The sequence below is a fragment of the Gavialis gangeticus genome, unplaced genomic scaffold (genome assembly GCF_001723915.1).
Source record: "Gavialis gangeticus isolate Ggan-Ray unplaced genomic scaffold, GavGan_comp1, whole genome shotgun sequence".
NCBI lineage: Eukaryota > Metazoa > Chordata > Crocodylia > Gavialidae > Gavialis > Gavialis gangeticus.
In genome coordinates this window covers 158,427,574-158,434,860 of record NW_017729022.1, presented here as the reverse complement: position 1 = coordinate 158,434,860, position 7,287 = coordinate 158,427,574, and the positions used below count along the sequence as shown (strand labels likewise).

General features: G+C 41.9%; 2 long non-coding RNA genes across 2 annotated transcripts in view; one reads left to right on the top strand and one right to left on the bottom strand.

Annotated features, from left to right (window-relative positions):
- The window catches only part of LOC109296802, a 14,364-nt gene extending 13,627 nt beyond the window's left edge, over window positions 1-737 (top strand). The window contains exon 3 of the long non-coding RNA XR_002097060.1: window positions 727-737. This is a non-coding gene — a long non-coding RNA (uncharacterized LOC109296802). The remainder of the gene's footprint in view (window positions 1-726) is intronic.
- The window catches only part of LOC109296803, a 51,280-nt gene that overhangs the window by 18,621 nt on the left and 25,372 nt on the right, over window positions 1-7,287 (bottom strand). The window lies entirely within an intron of this gene.

The following is a 7,287-nucleotide window of genomic DNA, read 5'->3' as shown; positions in this document are numbered from 1 at the left end:
CAGCACCAGCTTGTAACCTGCCCCCACTGCCAGCCTGGGCCCCGCGCTGGCTCTGGGCTTGTCCATCAGGGCTGCACATGGCGGCAGCAGCTGTGGCCCAGTGCTTGCCGTGCTGGGAAGTGTTTGCCACTGCTACCTCTGGGCTGCCCAGCATGTAAGCTCTGGGTGGGCAGCAGCAGCAAACACTGCCTGGTGCGGCAAGCGGAGGGGGGGCACAGCTGCTGCTGGTGTGGAGCATGGGGAAAAACGGCTCCTCTCCTGCCCCGGGGCTGTCGCCCTGCACTGCAGCCGCTTGCAGCCTGCCAGGGGTTGCTTGTGCCTGCTCAGGACAGCCCTGTGTGGGTTGCGAGTGGCTGCAGCAGGGAGTGCTGGTCAAGGGGTGGGGGAGAGGATGCTTTTCCCTGGGCTCCTTCCCTGGCCTTCCCCCCCACCTTACCTGAGGTTCCCACACCGGGTCAGCCACATGGTCCCAGGCCAGAAGCCGCTGCTGGGGCTTCCAACGGGGCCAGGCAGGCCCTGTTGTGCTGCTGGATAGCTGAGTCCCTGTACAGACAAAATGTTTATGCTGGTGGACTTGGCATTACACCAGTGTAAAATGAAGCAGGCAGATATAATCCAAACCACTAACTAGGGGTAACTTCACCCAGTTCTTTAGAGAATTTCCCCTAAAAAGAACTGGATATAAACTCTTCCGGCATAAATGTTGTTTGTTTATGCCTATCTCAGGGCTAACTGCTTACAAATCATAGAGAAGAAGGGCTGGGAGAGACCTAGAGCCAGAAATCATTTAGTTCAACCTCCTGCCTGAGGCTATTACCTGTTCCTCCACTGTCCAGCAGTGAGACACAAAAAACAGCTGCCAGTGCCTAGTGTGTGCAGCTACCCTGGGTTAGCTGCATGTCTATGCATACCTGATCCTGGGGTCATTTACATGTGTATACAAACACAGTATAGATTACATTGGGAGTATATTTTTGTCTGTTTCTTGTCACACCTCCCAAACAGCCTTACCCAAAGAGTGTGCCTTTTCCCATATGGGAAGGCCACCATCGAAGATGATTATTTTTAGAGGAAACCAGTGCAGTGACTGCTTCCCTGCTTCATTTTGAGAAAAAGTGTGAATGTATTTGCAACATCAACAGCAGGATGCTAGGCAGTACTAAAATATGAAAGGCATATTGTGTGATAAAACAGAGCTGAGTAGATTGAAAATTTATTTTACAGAGATGCTTTCTTTCATCTTACTATGAATAATCACTCTGAAATGTGGGAGCTATGCAGGAGATAAACAGATGCTTCCATAGCATACAGAATAACAATTCCTGAATTCCTGTTCATTTCTGAAGTTCTGCTGAGTCAGTCACTGCTTCTTCAGAAAAACTGAGGGGAAGACAAAAACTCCACTCAAAAAAACCTTGTCCTCCTCCTCGTGACCCCCCTATGCCTCAGAGATTATAATGAACAACTCATCAAACATCTTGAAAAGCAATCTGTAGGTGGTGGAATACTTTATTAGGTTGGTACTTCTGATCAGCTAAAATTATTGATATTAAAATACAGAAAACATCCTTGGAGGTCTGCATCTCTATTAAGATGGCAAATCCTTATGTTGAATTGCATGGTTTCCAGGTAACAAATGCATTTTGCTTCTGTGCTGTAAGTTTATGTAGGGAGAAGCAGCCTGTCAGGATGAAAAGGAACTAAAAAGGGACAGGAAGAAGAATGGCTATGACAGGACAAAATCAAATAGCAAGAAGTGTACAGAATGAGCTTTATTGCTACTTAGAGCCAAATTCTGTTTGCCTTCATCACAGGAATAGCCCCAGGGAAGTGAATGAGGGAAATTTGTGTGAATAAGACAAAAGCAGGATTTACCTCTAAATCAGATCTATTTATCAAAGTACCTTAAAAGTTGAAAATCTATCAAGCTTCAATTAAAAACAGTTAAAACAACAGTAATTTCTTTGCAGGCCTGCCAAATGTCTGCAGGCTTCAGGTGATTTATTGTAGAACCAATAAGCAATGAACTTAGAAGTCTGCCTTTCTGTCTTTCCATGCCTAACAGAAGAACCTTCACAAGACCTTGGCACTTGTCAGATTTAAATCCTTAGGGCAGTATTTCTCACCTCAGGTGCAAAATTCACCACTTCCCTGTGAAAATCAGTATGGCTGAGAATTATGTGGATTGAGCAGAGTTCTGTGGCTCCTATTTATATTAGATTCTTTATGTGGGTTTGTGTTTGTGCTCAGAGCTAAGGGAACCAGCTAAGGGAAACAGCTAATTCTTCTCTGTCCTGTTTTCAAAGCCTAATAATAACGGTGCATCATAGTGCGATCTGGACATGCGTAATCTTCATGCTACTTTTAAAAATAATCCTTTCACTCCCACGCTTTCAGCTTCTTTGAAACATAATGAATTGAAATTAAATGTAAATGCGAGCAATATTTCAAAAGGAGACTAAAGCACAATGCCTTGTCTCTAATTAGTTTTGCAGTGTGTGGCCTGTAAACTTGATGATAAATGAAGCAATTAGCCATCAGTGGCTTCAATTAGAACGCAATAAAAGTGGTAAGAAATAAAGACAGCAGTGAGGAAATTTGCTGGGAAAAGTGCTGCCATTAGTTGGCTCCATCATTGCCCATTAGTTGTAGATAATTTACTCATTTGTTCATTGTTTATTGGGAGAGATATAAGTATTTAAGTATTTGAGTAACTTGGAAAGGAAAGCAGTAAGGATAGATATGCTGAAATCAGCCCTACATTATTCCTTTCTGGTAACCCACTGTAGACCTCAATATTAAATAAATTACTTTTGACAATGTTTTTTTTAAGAATTGTAGCTATATTAAATCTCTGAGAAAAATGACAAGTTTTTATTACTTTTCCACTTTGGAACAGGAATTGATTATATCAGTTTGGATAATTTATTCCCTGGAATTGTGCAGGACCTATCCTTTTCGAATGCCCAAGTACTTCACAGTTAAATTAAAAATGTTTCACTTAACCTCCTATTTTAGTGGCTTTTTCAATGAAAAAGCTGAGGCACAAGGACATGGCTTACCAGCCTCATAGTATAAATTATCAGAAAAGCCAGAAAAAGAAACTAGAATTTTTGATTTCCTGCCCCACATTCATGATCTTGTTCCCTTCTAAAGATCCACCCTTCCGATCTTAGTCCTGTGTTTGGAGTATAACTACTTGATGTTGGTATATAAGTAAAAACAAACAATAACAATATTATAATGCTTCCTTGTACACTTGTCTATTTTGGCTAGGGGCATGGGAACACAAGTTACAGCCAGGCAAGATAGGGTGTGAACTTGCTCTAGGTCAGCTACTCTCTAGAAATTGCCCATAGATGTACTCATGCCTGTAAAGTCTTGCATGCATACTATGAATGTAAATATGAGGTAGCTTATATTAGTTTAATTGAGGGGAGTATACACAGGTAGTTACTGCAAAATAGCTCATACCCAAAGGGCAAAGTTACATGTTACACTTAGACCATATTCAATGTGTGGGATGTTAGATGGTGTTAAAATTAGAATGTGCTGTGAGAAGTTGCACATTTAGCGTTAATACCATTTCTTGCCTGCACAACTCTGACTTGCCACTAGAGGGCTGGCGAGCAGGGGCATGGCTAGGGAAGGGGGCTGGGAGTGATGCATTGTGGGATGGTGGAGGACTGCACATTGCTTGCACAGAGATGTGGGGCAGACTGAAATTACACTAACATGAGATGGGTATCACCACCCAAAATTAACCCTTGCCTGAAGTGGTGTAACTTTGAGACACTCAGCATTAGTTAGCAAACTTTAACAGGAGGACTCTTGGAGTTTAAATGTCCTTAGTGTGGTCTAAGTGTAACGTGTAACTTCATCCTTAGCTTACCTTGCTGTTACTTACATGCCTCTGTTCTAGTACTTCATTCCAAAATACTCCCATTGCCAAATAAACTACTAGTCCATGTTTGTAAAGGTTTGAAGCCTTTGTCAAATACTCATATCCTCTGCCTGTGCTGCTGCATGCATTCTATCTGTTAGTAAAGTCTTGTTTATTTATTTTAACAAAATAAATTAATTTAGTCTCTTTTCATAAATAATTTGGAAAACTGTTGAAGTACAGGATTATAATTAAGATAAAAATGATGTATTAAAACACAAGGGATTTACAAATTAGGGTTTAAATGTCTAATTAGGTGAGTTTGTTATTGAAAACACAAAGCCAGTTTGCCATAACTATAAAATAATTTGTCTTCACCTCTGTATGCCAGTGCAAAACAATACATCCTGTTCATTCCATAGTGCCTGATGGGGGTACAATGAGAAAAACATTATAATTCAGTTCTCCAAACTGAGTCTCCTTTAGAGATTGATAGCAATGCTACCCTCAGTGAATAAATTGCTTGTTTCATTCCAGCAACCATGAAATCCTATGACACATATGAGGAGCAGTAGAGAAAACAAAATTGCTCTGCATTCCTTCACTTAAAAGAAATATTGTTGTGAAAACAGTGGTGGTGTGATTCAGAACAGGATTTGAAAGAGTTGGTAGAGAACCCCATTAAAATAATAACTGTGTTTCATATTTAGAGATAGGGAAAAAACAGCCCATTTATTTCTTAGAAAACTATTGTCTTTTATGCATTTGCTTTCCTAAATTGTACTGTGACAGTCTAGGGAATCTGTCTATACAACTAATGAGCTCTGGTTGATATTCTGAAATTGTATCACTGAGTGCCTTTGTCTGTGTATAGCCACCATGGGCTGGAAAGTCCAGATTCTTCAGTTCTGAGCTAAAGACTGCAGTTGGTCATTAAATTTTAATGGGTGCATCTACACAAGATGCTTCTTGTGGAGTTGCCTAATTAGCTCTACAGTAAAGCCTCACTGGGTGTGTCTATTAAAGATGCTGACTGCACAGTAACCTAATATTACTGCGCAGCAGCATGTCACAGCACTAACAGTGCTAATACACTACTGTGCAGTAGTATTAGGCTATTGCGCGGTAGCGTCACTTAAAAGACATTTGCCAGTGCTATTGCTCAGTAAGTTGCTAATACAAGTACTAAATAAATGTGCAGTAACCACTGCGCAGAAGCTTCTTGTGTAGATGCTTCCACTGTCTACATGAGCAGTGCTATTAAACCAGAGAAAACTAATTAACTCTGCCATAGGATAGTACTAACCAACACAAGTACTATTTTATGGCTACCCCAGCATGGTAGCACCCTCATGCCCAGGCGAGCCCATCTGCAGCACACTGAGCTGGGAAGGAACAGCTCCAGGCTGGCAGGCTGACCCCCTAAATCTCCTGACAGCTGGGGCTGCATTGCCCAAATACTGGACCTGGGAACAATAAACTCAGGCACGAACTGTGCCAGGGTTTATTGCATCACATTGATATCATGTGTAGATGCACCCAATGAAATGGAAATAGCTTGGAACATTGGTTTGGATTAGGAGGGTAAAACTCGCTTCTCCTTGTGGACTGAATCTGGACCACAAGGCTCCTTGTGGGCTTGATACTGAAACAGTGGCAGAACAAGTGGTGGTGGCCATTAGAGTCAACGCAGCTGTCACTTACCCTTAACCACTGATATGCGTCTCCAACAGGGCTCCATATCTGGGATTTTGGTGTTGGGCCACACCTACACTTGTCATGTCCCCAAATTCCTGGCTTCTCTGGGAGCTCTGGGGCTGGGGAGGGGGGATGGGACAGATAACGTGGTTCCATGGGTTGGATCCAGCTCATGGGCTGTATGTTTTGACACCCCTAGGCTAAGCACAGTGAGTTAGGGGCGGCTGGTTTGAAAGAGTGGAGTTTGGAACTGTGCAAAATTGCTGTCAACAGGGCAAAGAGACAGATGTAAAAAAGGAGAGTTTGAAAAGGTCTTGCAGATGGAAGAGTGGGAGAGACATCCAAGAACTTGCAGGAAGGAAAGTACTTCTGTTTCCTTTTGTAGCAGTGAGTTCAGAAAAGACACATGCAGGAAGGAAAGTACTTCTGTTTCCTGACATAGCTGTGAGTTCAGAAAAGACACATTATATGTGCTGCCAGAATAAGGCACCTTTTTCTAAATGTGGTTAGACACTGAAAGACTTTGAAGGGAAAGGTGAGCTAGGCTTTGTGCCATTTTCCTAATAATCTGTGATCTTCTTGTGGTTTTCTTTTAAGTAAAAAGTAATAGTGCATTTAGAAACTGTGCAAAGTCATTCCGTATGTCTGTGTTCAACTAGTGTGCATCTGGAAAAGTTGAACTGTAAACAAGATAGCTCCAATATTTGGTGAGATTCTGTTCAAGCTCAAGAGGACAGAGTTTGAGTCGGTATAGCACTCTTAGGACAGACAGTTGGACTGTGGGCTCCAGCTCTTAGGAGGTAGCACTAGATAGAGTATTCCAAGAGTCTCCAGAGTGGAAAGGCAATATTTTGACTTTATGCTGGCCATGTCTACATGAGATGCTGACTGCACAGTTGTTACTGCACAGTCATTTAGTACTTGCATACCCAAGTGACGTTGACTGTGCAGCTCATTACTATTGCACAGTAGCTCATTACTACTGTGCAGTAGTATTGTGTCATGTTTCATGCCACGCAACACTACCGTCCAATAGCAACAAGCTGCTGCACATGCGGTAGCTCACGTAGTTGCAGCTACTGAGTCCAAAGCCTCAACATACCTAGGGATTCAGTAATCAAATCCCCTGGGAGCACCCTTTGGCCAGATGCTACCACAGATTACTATGAATTTGAAACTCCTTTTATTTACTGTGGTTATAATGATTTCCCTTAAAAATATCTTTGTGGTAAAATGGTAGAGTTAGCTCAATATTTGAAACACACTCTTAATATTTTCTATTCTTCCTTTAGGGGCGATTTAAAACTCTGTTGAGAAAAAGTTAAAATTATAGCTTTGTAGAGCTGGAAGACAATACAGGACCCTGTGCATGGTGGCTACATACATACATAGTTGGTGTATGTTAACACAATCTAAGACATGCAATTAATCATGCAGCCTATGTTAGGCTTGGGATAAAGTGGTTAGGAAGTTTTAAAGAAACACCATGGAAAGAAGAGAGATAAGACCCCACTCTTGTTGGAGACAAGACCTCCATCCTCTCATTATCGCTTTTGGTGGGTGGTCTTGGCTAATGGTCTTCATGCTGGTGATGGCCTGTAACATGCTTGATGAGGATGTTGCTTCTCAGCAAAGTTTGAACTGAAACACTGAAAATTCCTGGCTGGCATGTAAGATTTTAACTAAAAGCTTTTTTTTTTTTTTTT